The 12327-nt window shown below is 37.8% G+C and overlaps 1 long non-coding RNA gene across 1 annotated transcript; it reads right to left on the bottom strand.

Moving 5' to 3' along the window:
- Window positions 1–10320: 10320 nt before the first annotated feature.
- On the bottom strand, window positions 10321–11747 carry LOC131739995 (uncharacterized). Its single transcript, XR_009330627.1, has 4 exons — window positions 11634–11747; window positions 11444–11552; window positions 10846–10916; window positions 10321–10393 (listed from the first exon to the last, which is right to left on the bottom strand). It is a non-coding gene; the product is annotated as an uncharacterized LOC131739995 (long non-coding RNA).
- Between the last annotated feature and the right edge of the window lie 580 nt (window positions 11748–12327).

Raw genomic sequence — 12327 nt, 5'->3', positions numbered from 1 at the left:
AACAGACGTCACAGAGTCACTGATACAGGTGCAAATACTCTACCAACAATGGTAGAGGGCGAACTTTATTAAAGGGGAATACAGTCCAAAGCAACAAAAATATAAATCATAGGTCCCAATAGAGCAAGTCCTTCTTAGCTCTTTGGGTGCACTTTTGGGGTGATGAAAAGTGCAGGTGCTCAGGTGCTGAAGTGTCCAGTTCAGTTGTGCGGGGCGTGTGATGTCCAAGGTGAAAGTGCTAGCAGTAGTGCGGCAGCTCCTTGGCTTCAGGGATCACTCTGACCAGGGTCCTGGCAATAAACAAATCAACAACACGTAGAACACAAACAAACGCACGCACGCACGCACGCACGCACGGCTCAGCAACCCAGGTTCAGTATTACTTCAAAAAGCCCTGCACTTACAAAATGACTGCCCTTATATACTAGAAGACTCCACCCCATGATCAGCGCGGCTCGGCACACCTGCCAGTTGTCTAATGCAGCACAGCTGATCACAGTAATCTTGTCCCCTAATATGGTCATTCCGCCCTGCACCAAGATGGCCGACTTCCTTTTCCGCCCCTCTCTCCAAGCCGGCCCGTCTCTGTACAGGTGTGTAAGTACCTCTGCTTAGCACCCTCTTGGGTCGGGAGGGAGATTTGCAGCTCAGATCCTCACGCTCCCTGTCACAATTTGATTGAGAGGGACTGTGCCTGCCCTGTTCACTAACATCCATTTGCTTCAAGAAAGGTCTACATCTGGCTTTATATTTGGCTTTATCTGTTCCATGTGATGCACTCCTGTATGAATGCAGTTTTCTTTTCTCTGGAGGATTGGGCACCACTGGGCCTCCTGTAAAGAATTTGGCGCTTAAATTTATACGTATGTTACTGGAGGAACTTAATACATATGTAAGAATTATGAACTACAACATTCTGCATAATACATTTTGGGGGTGAGTCCAGGATAGGTGCTAGGTGAATTGACCACAAAACAGCTGTATTGCACAAAATAAATCACCCCCTTTATGTATTCATGTAATTGTAAAATTATAAAATATATATATTTAAGTATACATGTCAATACTAAACATTTTTGTATTAGTATTTTAATTTTATCTGACAGTTCTACATAATAAAACAGGATACATTTGAGGTTACTTTCCGTCTATATAAATAACTGTAAGTCGCCTTCAATAAGACTTCTGTTAAATGCAGTACTACTACGACTAATAATAATACTAAAGTAGTAAAAGGTATTTTTTACACAAACCTGTGACAAATTCCTGAAATTACTTCTTTCTTTTTGTTCTTTTTGCTGTAAATTCATCTTCGGTGTACTCTTCTGTGGTGGCACTGAATTTAGAACATCAAATCACAATTAATTATAAAAAATACATCAATAAATCTAAGTGAATTTAGTATGGCACCATTCAAGGTTAAAAAAAATATTTAATGGGCAGGACATTTAAAATTCAATGAAAATTGAAAAAATATTTTAAAAAAACATGTAAAAACAGTAAAATATATTATTATTATTATTACTATTTCTTAGCAGACGCCCTTATCCAGGGTGACTTACAATTGTTACATGATATCACATTATTTTAACCCATACAATTACCCATTTATACAGTTGGGTTTTTACTGGAGCAATCTAGGTAAAGTACCTTGCTCAAGGGTACAGCAGCAGTGTCCCCCACCTGGGATTGAACCAACGACCCTCCGGTCAAGTCCAGAGCCCTAACCACTACTCCACACTGCTGCCCAAGTTGTGCCATAATCAGTAACACTGCTTGCATTTTCTTTTAACATGTTAAAACCAGATATAAATTGCTCATTTTGTGATTATTTCAAATCTCGGGTATCAGAAGTACTGTACCTGATGAAATCTTGATCTTCACAAGGCTGAACTTTCTCCATTTATCAGTGGGATCCTGCCTGTCATTGAGAGCTTTCTCTGCATTTCCAGGTGGCCAGAATACCTGGTTATCATTGATCCATATGTCTGGGATGACCCCCTCCTCCTCGCAATCTCCATCTCGCCATACAGCACGGCACCACATTCTGAAATAGGCACTGACAATATTTAGTATTGGTAAAAGTGACATTAGGTGGGGACTTTAAACACACATTGTGTTAAAGGTCTCTATCAGATGTGGTATACCTTATCTACCACTGTTATTTAAAACTATGGATTAAACCTGGATTTTCTTTTTTTGCCAGTTAATTAAGAGAGAATTAACAATCATTATTTAATGACAAGAGAGATTTATGTAGTTAAACATATTTACATATTTTAATGCGTCTCCACTTCATGCAGCAGCGGGAGTACAACATATCCTCTTTGGTGAGGCAGGCATACTGCTCTCCAGTCCAGATCAATTCGCTCCAGAAGTTTACTTTTTACTCTGTTAAAGTTTTTTAAATAAGCAATGTTCAGCAGTTTTGATTCGCAAGGAGTGGTAAAGAAGTTCTCCATATGATGCTGACTGATGACATCACAAAGTAATTTCCCATCTTCTCTTTTTTCTCTTACAAATGTAAATGTATCATTTTTCAGCAAAAAACAACAGTCCTTTTCCTTGGTTGATATGTAGTTTACTGGCTGTCTGCCCCTTTTCATTCCACTGGACATTTCTAGTTTGGTCAGCCTTTTAGACACTTGTGCTATGGGATTTTTTGAATTTCTAAGCGCTTTACTTTTTGAAAGTGGTTTTCAAATGGGAATGCGGAAATGTTAAGGGAACACTAGAAAAACATTGCATCCTCAGGAAGGTGGACATTGTAGACAATGAAAGTCTCTCTGTAAATGTCTTTGCTTTTTTTAACAAAGTATGACAGCAGCATCTGCACATACTCTACATACTCGTTCCTTCTGTCAGAATTGATAAGGCAACTGTTAGAGTCAGGAAATGGTCATACACTGTACAAGGGAGTACTTTCCTCAAGACCAATGGGCCTGTGTATACAACATACTGCCTAAATTCAGTGGCCTTCCACCTGTCAACATCAAACAAGGATTGGGCCAACAGTGTTTTGCTATGTGCTGAATAAATACCACAGATTAGTTCCACAAATACCACTCGTTCGAGCCTCTCTTTTTTGTTGTTGTAAAAAACAATGGGTGACTCCAAATGTATAGAAAAAAAAATACTAAGAAATGCAATTGACTATTTTTTTTTTTTTTAAAGATTAAATTAAATTAGATTGATACTGATGGCTAAACAATGCTAATGGTTCAAACTGTTATGTTATCTCCAGGATTCTAAATATATATTATTATTTTTGTGTCAAACTGTATTTAATTTAATGTTTATGAACCCAGTTAACCAAATACAGATTCTCCCTAGCTTTTGTGATGTGCAGCTCGTGAACGACTCATTCTTTCCGGTTCAAATAAACCTACGAAGTTAAGGAGAATGATGTGCTGCAGTGATTGGAGGAGAGCAGGTTGGGGTGGGGAGGATGCCAGATGGGTTGTACAAGAACAGGAGGGACAGTTTGAGCGCGAGTTGTGAGAGAGAGTAATGAATGAAAGTAAGAGACAAAGTGAAAATGACAGTGAGTAGCGACCTATTATTAAAAGCTGCAAGACCAAGAACTGACAGGAGTCTGTGAGAGAGATAGAGTGAGAGAGCCGGTGTCCTAGGAAATAAATTGATCAGGAAATAAGTTGATCAACCTCTAGAATTTAAAGGGGAGGTTCCATTGTTTCTAATGTCTATGAGCTTAGGCTGGGAAATAAGTGGATCAAGCCCAGGAAATAAATACATCCGTGTGGCAGGATGACAGAGGTTTGAGGCTCAGAGACAGTGGAAGGGGCAAAATAATGATCTTTATTCAACAAAAAATAATCAAATAAACAGGCACAAGGGCCAACAAAAAGGTTCAAACAAAATACAGACATGTGCTGGGCATTAGCCTTCACTACAGTTTCTTTCTCCAAAATTAAACAGCACAGCACAGCACAGCACACCACACCACACCACACCACACCACACCACACCACACCACACCAACAAACAACCTCACCCAAAAACTCCTCTCCTAACAAAGGGTTTCAGCTGTCTTTTATAGTCTATGGCTGGAGCCCAATTAACTTAAGGCTCCAGCCACATTCTCACATGCATTTTACAGGGAGGAATTTAACCCCTTCCCTGCCAATCCAAAACAAACCAAGAATCACAAAAACATAATGAAAACAGTAAAAACAACAACAATAACAAAACACAAATTTATAGGGGCGAGCTAGCACCCCATCACAATCGGGTATATTAACAAACAGTAAATAATTTTTAATGAATTTTGTAAGTATAATTTATATAAATAAGTAGATCGGATATATTCGACAGTATGACGCTAGATAAAGTGATGTTAATATTACTGTAACATATAGTAGCAATACATACATTATTTAAAATGAAATTTGTAAGTAGCCTGTGATATTAATAAAACAAAATAAAATGGGAGAACCTGTATACACGGCTAAGTTAGCATTTTTAAAAAAACCTTTACTGCCTTATTTATTTTACACAGCTTTCACAGGTCTGTGATTGCTACATCTTTAAATGAACCACGTGTAACATAGGGCTCTTCTGAAATGCGCTACAAAGTGCCTTGAGTTTAAAACATTTAAAAAAACAATACAAAAGAATACAAACCTTGACTATCCGTTGTTGTTGTGGCCATGTTAGACTTGTTATAACGTAATTGGTTAAAGAAAAAAACATTTTTTAAACAAAACGCTACAAACCTTAAACGCGGCTGTGCTTGACGGTGTCTGGGGCAAAGAGAATGATTTATGAAAAGATGCCCCAGCCTGGAACTAAGAGGGGTCACTCAAAGATAAGAAACTAGGTGTCCCAGCACTGGCTAACAGCATCGGTGTATCTCTGCTAAGGGGGGTTGCTAGTCACCCAGTTTAGAAGATAGCGGTCCAGAACCAATGGGGTAGGGGTGGGGGCCCCTTAAAAATGTTTACCAAGCTGGCCAATTAGCAATAACTGCAGGGGGGCAGTGGGCCTCTGTTTTGGGTTATAAATATGAGCAAATTCTTAATGAAAAGTCTTGTACAAGAACAAACTACTCTTTTTTTTGCTGTTATTTTGTAAGTGCTGTTGGCTCTTTATTTTGTTTTAAATAATGGCTTTTCAAATGCAAAACGCTAAAGAAAACATTGAAGTCCTACCCGAGATCAAAGAGGAGACCGCAGACATCCGTGAAGAGTGAACCGGCGACTGATGACGACCAGGCGGATGTTGAGGTAAATATTTAACTTGTACATAGCCTTTAAACTATTTTAGAATGTTAAAATGTATTGTGCATTTAATATTTTGTTGTTTGTATTGTTAGTGGGAATGCAGGGGACCCCTTGAACAGGAGGTGGTTGCTGCTGACTCAGAGGAGGTGATGAGTAACACCTCGGGAATCGAAATGCTTGATTTGACATCCGACGAAGAGGGATCAGTGGTAAATATAAAATTATTACAACTTAAAATGGAGGGTTGTTTTGGCCTAAATATTTTAGTTATAGAGTGTTTTCTTTTTTTATCAGAATAAAGATGAGAACGACGCTGGAGTAACTGAAACAGCGGGCTGCACAACTCCTTCTAAAATGAACTTGCCTTGTTTTTGTGCGTGTCTTGCTAGTAGCAAGGAGTACGATATGCCGAGTAGTTTAAAAAATGAGAATGCCTGTGTAAAATACATAATGAACAACACTGTAAATGCTGTTATAGGCTCTGTGTTGATGACTGCTATGCTTGTGAAATTGATGAACCGGGGCAAAAGCACCACACGTGTCTAAGCTTTGAAAATGATCAAGAAGATGTTGGTTCAACTGTGTCTATTATCTGTAACAAAATAAGCATCACACATCTGCAGTCGACAATACAGTGCATCGCAAAAGCCAAGCGTGGTATATATGTTACAGCCGAAACAGAAAAGGAAATTGTTAGACGTTTAAAAGCTATTAGGGCAGATCACCAGCCATTGGTGACTATTAAAAATCTTCTTGAAAATGCTGACCGTGAAATATTGGAAATGGCTAATCGTGTTGTTAAAAAGAAACATTACAAGATGTTTTACAAACACAGACACAGATATTAGAAAATGATGTATAAACGCGCGTGTGTGTGTCCTGTTGTAACCTGTTACATTTTGCCCTATATTTACAGGATCAAGAGAGGAGCCCTTTTCCTGAGAGAATAAGTGTACATACATATCGTGAATCTGTCCTGGAAGCTGTAATTACTAATCTAACGTGGGTCGAAAAATGATCACATTGGAACCGGCGGCTGCCAGACTTTTGGCCGATGTTGAAGCATTCTGCAAAATGTACCAGAACTGATGCTAGATTTATATTTTTCAGACAGGTCGATGAGAATGGCGGGTGGTGTTTTCATGAGGGTTCCGATAATTTTGCGTCGATCATTTGGAAATACAGTCCCAATTGTTACAGCAGGCACATTTTACTGCATGTCAGAAAGAATAGCTATGATCTGTGCTAAAAGTTACAAGGATGGGGAGAGACATGAATGCTTTGGAAGATAGTGCCTCATTTCTTTGTAAAGTGGCTGTTACTAATCAGGATTTTGTGGTGTGCTGTGAATATATAACATGTATATGTATGGTTTAAAATGTCTTAAACATTCTTGTTTAAAATAAAATAAACCCATTAACAAAGAACAAATGTTATTATATGTTTGTGTACAAAACTAAAATGTTTTATTCATTTACTTTGCCTGCTTATTTGTCTGTGCATGAGGGGTCTTAAATAAACCCTCCTTATATATATATGTCGCGCCCCCAAAAATAGATATAGCCAGACTACGCCACCTTATGTTTAAAGAAAATAAGGAATTCTGTTCTATTATAATTACCTTCTACTTTCATTGACACAGGTTCGAATTATCAACAAAGGGGGACAGCAGCTAACCCACATCAAAGAACACAAAGGAGTAGCAATATGCAATTCTTTATTAAAAACAGGAAATAGTCAAAACTTGGCATTAATATAGCACACCTTGTCACTAACAGGAAAAGTCAAAATAACAGTAAAATAATGTGCATGACCAGTCCTTATTCAATATTGCACTTGCCCTGGCTGGATTGTCAGTAGGGGATGTGGTTCCAATCTCCTGCCATCCCAAATTTCAAAACTGCTCAATTATCCCTTTCCCCAACAGGGGGGCGCCACTCCACCACTGAGTCCAAGCCAACAGACTAATAACATCAAGCCTTCCCCAGAGTCAATTGAGTGGAGAAAGAACGTTCCAATCTGCAACAGAGCAGGGCCTCCAGTCTCGATCTAAAATAAGATATTGCACACGACACAGGTTTCCTGATAAAAATAAAGCAAAAGATCAGTGCACTTCAAGACATTTCAATTCATCTGCTAATTTATACAACAAATTAAAATAGTATAATAAAACCAGAGAGATTACTATTAAACAAATTACTAACTAAAAATTAATCACAAACACATATATATAACCATATATCAATACACATATATCTAGATCTATGTATAAATAGACAGTATAATCTAGTAACAGATATAACCTAGCAGCATATACAACCTAGCAGCTTTATATAATTTTAGCAGCAGATACAATTTAGCAGCATTGTCTAGTGTAGCAGCCAAGTATAATTTACCAGCATTTACAGCAGTAAAATACAGCCCTGCATCAGTTTAATTCTGGCTGTAATATAAGGCAGGGAACAGGGAAAAGACTCAGCTGATAAGTTATAATAAAAAGTAACAATAGCTCAATGAGAAGGTGTGTGACTACTGCAGTTCAAGCATAATGCACCACAACAAAACACTTAGCTGATGGATGACGACCCACAACTCCCAATCCAGCGTCTCGGGCAGCTCTCTCTCCCAAAGTGCTCGTGCTTTTCACTTCTCTCCAACCAACGCCGCTCAGCTGGTCGTCTTCAACTCCTCACGTCCCGATTTCTCTTCAGTCTCATTCCCAGTACACCGAGTGTCCCGTACTACTGCCAACAACACCCCAAATTCCTCACACCCTGGTCCCGTGCCGCTACCTGCAACACTCCGATCTCCTTGCTTTCTTTAGTCTTATTTGTGTTGTTCTTTTCTCTATCCCCGCATTCTGCTTTCTCCCTATCTTGTTTCTTCCTTTCTTTTCTTTTCGTTCCGCCTTGTTCTAACTTTGTTTCCTCACTTTGTTTTCTGACCTCATTTTCTGAACTGCGTCTCTCTTTATAGTGCACAGCTGATTAAATTATTGTCCACACCTGTGATCCAAACAGTGATTTCAAGTGGTAGACACCGGTGACGTTGCCATAGGAACAGGTAACACAGCGTGTGTACGAAAACGTAAAAAACAAAATAAATCAATACATCAATAACGTGCTTAAATTAATCATTCCAACAACACATTGTGAAAAAAGGAAAAAAAAATAAAACATTCTAAAAATCACAATATAATTCAATAAATCACATACACTTTTGTCACCCGTGACATATATATATATATATATATATATATATATATATATATATATATATATATATATATATATATATATATATATATATATATATATATATATACACAGTGCCTTGCATAAGTATTCACCCCCCTTGGACTTTTCCACATTTTGTAGCTAGCGTTGTTGAAAGATTTAACAGAACTATAAAATAAAAAATGTGGCGCTACTTTACAGCAAGAAACAAGTTCAGATATATAGATGTTCTGTCGGACTTAATACCCACAGCTACCACCGAATTATTAAGTCGAGACCTGCTGATGTTAACAGTTTTAACTCTTTAAAGATTTGGAAAATTGTCTATGGGGATTTGTAAGAAAATCGGCAGACTTTGCATTTAAAAAGCGGATCACGTGCTAGTGTCTAAATTAAAGGGAACATTTGAAAAAGGATACGACTTTTACAGTCAATCAAACAACAGCTATCCATACAGGGCTTTTATAGAAGCTGTTCTTAATTACAGCGAAGATACTCTGAAAACACAATTTTCTACATGTCTGTTTTACAAAGATACCCCAGGACATCACGAAATAACCATGTTGACCGGAGCCAACAAAGGTTTTAAAAAAAAGGCCAGTTACACAGCTTCAAGCAAAAAATTAGAGTTATTGGGACACCTGTACGCTGATTTGTTTTTTCAAGACAATGCTGAATGGTGTCGATATAAAAATTAAACTTACTCTTAATAGAGATTCGTTTTGCTTAATGAGCAACGCAAACACTTTTAAGCTGGTTATTCTCAATGCATCGTTGTTTGTTAAAAGAGTTAAGAGTGACCCTCGGTGTCCGGTGTTCTGACCATCTGAGCATCCCCCTCCAAATGAGCATCCCGTAGCACAGATTATCAGACTAGTCTGATAATTTGCACATCCCCCTCCAAATGAGCTACCTAAAGCGAACAATGCGAGGAAGCTCATTTGGAGAAAAAGACTGCTCCAAATGGGCTACCCTGTGTTTTAATTGAAATGTACAGGTTTTTACGCTCTAAATCCTGGGTAGCTCATTTGGATGAGAAGAAAAGATTGCTCCATTGCTTGCATTTGGAAGTGCAATGTAGATGTGTCTAAGATAGAAAACAAGGCTCTGTGTGCAGCTTTAGATTGCAGGGTAGATAGATCATAGACAACATCTTAAGGGAGTTATTATTTATTCAGCTAATTACTGTTTTTGTGGCAGAAAAAGTACAACAGAAATCCCAGCAATAACAATTGGCTTCTCCAGCATGCTGTGGAAGCCTAACTAAACAACTAAAAAAGAACAAAGCAAAGACATTCTTCTACCCATTGACTTTACATTTTTTGCACATAAATGAAAAATCATGCGATAACTCTTCAGCAGAGTACGGTGTGCATTCAGTGTGTGCCCATCTGTTGATAACTCTTCAGCAGAGTACGGAGTGCATTCAATGTGTGCCCGTCTGTTGATAGCTCTTCAGCAGAGTACGGAGTGCATTCAATGTGTGCCCGTCTGTTGATAGCTCTTCAGCAGAGTACGGAGTGCATTCAGTGTGTGCCCATCTGTTGATAACTCTTCAGCAGAGTACGGAGTGCATTCAGTGTGTGCCCGTCTGTTGATAGCTCTTCAGCAGAGTACGGAGTGCATTCAATGTGTGCCCGTCTGTTGATAGCTCTTCAGCAGAGTACGGAGTGCATTCAGTGTGTGCCCATCTGTTGATAGCTCTTCAGCAGAGTACGGAGTGCATTCAATGTGTGCCCGTCTGTTGATAGCTCTTCAGCAGAGTACGGAGTGCATTCAGTGTGTGCCCATCTGTTGATAGCTCTTCAGCAGAGTACGGTGTGCATTCAGTGTGTGCCCATCTGTTGATAACTCTTCAGCAGAGTACGGAGTGCATTCAGTGTGTGCCCGTCTGTTGCAGTGATCACATTGCACCTGAAAAAAGTAAAATAAATCAATATTTTCCACTTGATGATTGCTAAACATATTACCCAGCTATAGATGACACTAAGAAATTATTTAATAGTTTATTACACTTAAAATATTTAACTGTGTATATTCTGTGGCAGATATGCAATAAAAAATAAAGAATATTGTGATCTTCCAGGGGATCTAGTGTCAGCAAATTATGCCCTGACACCAGTTATATAGAAATAGCGTAATCATTCCAAAATACACAACACCTACTCGCAATATTATCAGAAAATACCAAGGAAGATCACATTCATTATTTGTCTTGATGTAATTAGTTGTTCTGGTTCAGTAAACACAAGTTAAATTTATCAAATATACACTTACTTATGAAACAACTAAATACTATATATAATTACTAGAATAAATAAATAATTAGTAATACACACGTTGTGTAATAATACAGGTATATTTACCATGTTAATTGTGGTGTTAGCTGATTGCAGGTCCATCATGCTGCATATTATGCAGTATTCATCTATGTTACCTGTGAAAAAGCAAACAAATTAGACAAACTAAAACATTAAAACAAGTATTTTAAAACCCTAATTATTTTGATCAATATTTTCAAATTTAAAGTTGTCACATTTTAAAGCAGTATAGTTCAACATGTACATGTAGCATCTATGGAAATTACATTTAGGAATAATATTGTGAACAAGAAGTGTTTCTTGATGCAGTCCTTAAAAAAAACAAAAAACACTATCCAGTATCAAACAAGGGCAATTAGGGATTGTATTTATATTAGGTATCACAGAGAGATGAGTTCTACGCAATGCCATGGATGGTGGCTTTCAACACAGTATTGTATATCAGCCCTTCATTACTGCAAATATAATAAACATTTTACAAAAAGCATGAGGCAGAACGGCTCAATAGATTCTCTTAGCTGTGTTGTTCAGTCTTGCACTGTTGTGTCCTTTCCTTTCATGTTGCTCATTCAATCTGCTATAAATATTCAACTTACATGGTAGTCTTCCAGTTGTTTTAAACCTGTACACAGTAATGTGTTACCCTGATTTTCCATAAGGAGGCCAGCAATCTCCAGTCTTTCTGCTCTTATAGATGCTGGGCTGGTTTCCACCTGATCAATTGATCCACTTGTAAGGTACTGTTCTGCAAACTGAAAAACAAAGCAAAGATGTAATGTAAAAAATAAAAACACAAAAAGATAGGATTTAAGATAATAATGTTAGCTTTTTACATTTAATATTAGAACACCACAACTGCTGCCATCCATCTGAAGTTGGTGTTTGAAAGTCTGCAATTTCCAAACTGTCTTGTTTCCTGTGTCCACATTAGCTCTCACGAAACTCCTAGAAACAGACAGTTTTTTAGAATTTTGAAGCATATCTTCTTAAAGTTAACTTCTGTAGCTTGGAGTAGGATGGTGGATAATTGTTATCAGAAAGGTAATTGTACACTTCACGCATTCGATCATCCATGGCTATCTGTGCTTTACAAAACAGAAACATAACTTATAATACAAGAGACCCATGGGCGTAGCTTTCTATGTGCAGGTGGTTCAAGCTGCACCAGAATAAGAAACCAACTTTTAGGTGTGTGTGGGAAAAGAAGGGGGGCCCATCTAAGAATTCTGCACCAGAGCCCATTCCAACCACTTTACAAGGTTCCCAGCTGAACTGAATACCAGAAAAACCCTCCTGCATCAAGAAAGTTAAGTATAGCCTTGTTTTTATTATTGAATTAATCTAACTTATTTGTAACTTACTTTAGCACTATTACTATTAGTGGCATGTTTTAACTATACTAGTTCTAGCTGGTGGTTTTATTTAATTTAATTTTAACTACAATTGCAAGCACTGTTTGGAAACAAGCTAAATTCCTTAAACCAGTTCCAAGTGTATCTCAGCTTTGAAATAGTGCTAATTACTACT

The sequence above is a fragment of the Acipenser ruthenus genome, chromosome 12 (genome assembly GCF_902713425.1).
Source record: "Acipenser ruthenus chromosome 12, fAciRut3.2 maternal haplotype, whole genome shotgun sequence".
Taxonomy (NCBI): Eukaryota; Metazoa; Chordata; class Actinopteri; order Acipenseriformes; family Acipenseridae; genus Acipenser; species Acipenser ruthenus.
The sequence above is the reverse complement of the archived record's forward strand: the minus strand, read 5'-3'. Positions and strand labels throughout refer to the sequence as shown.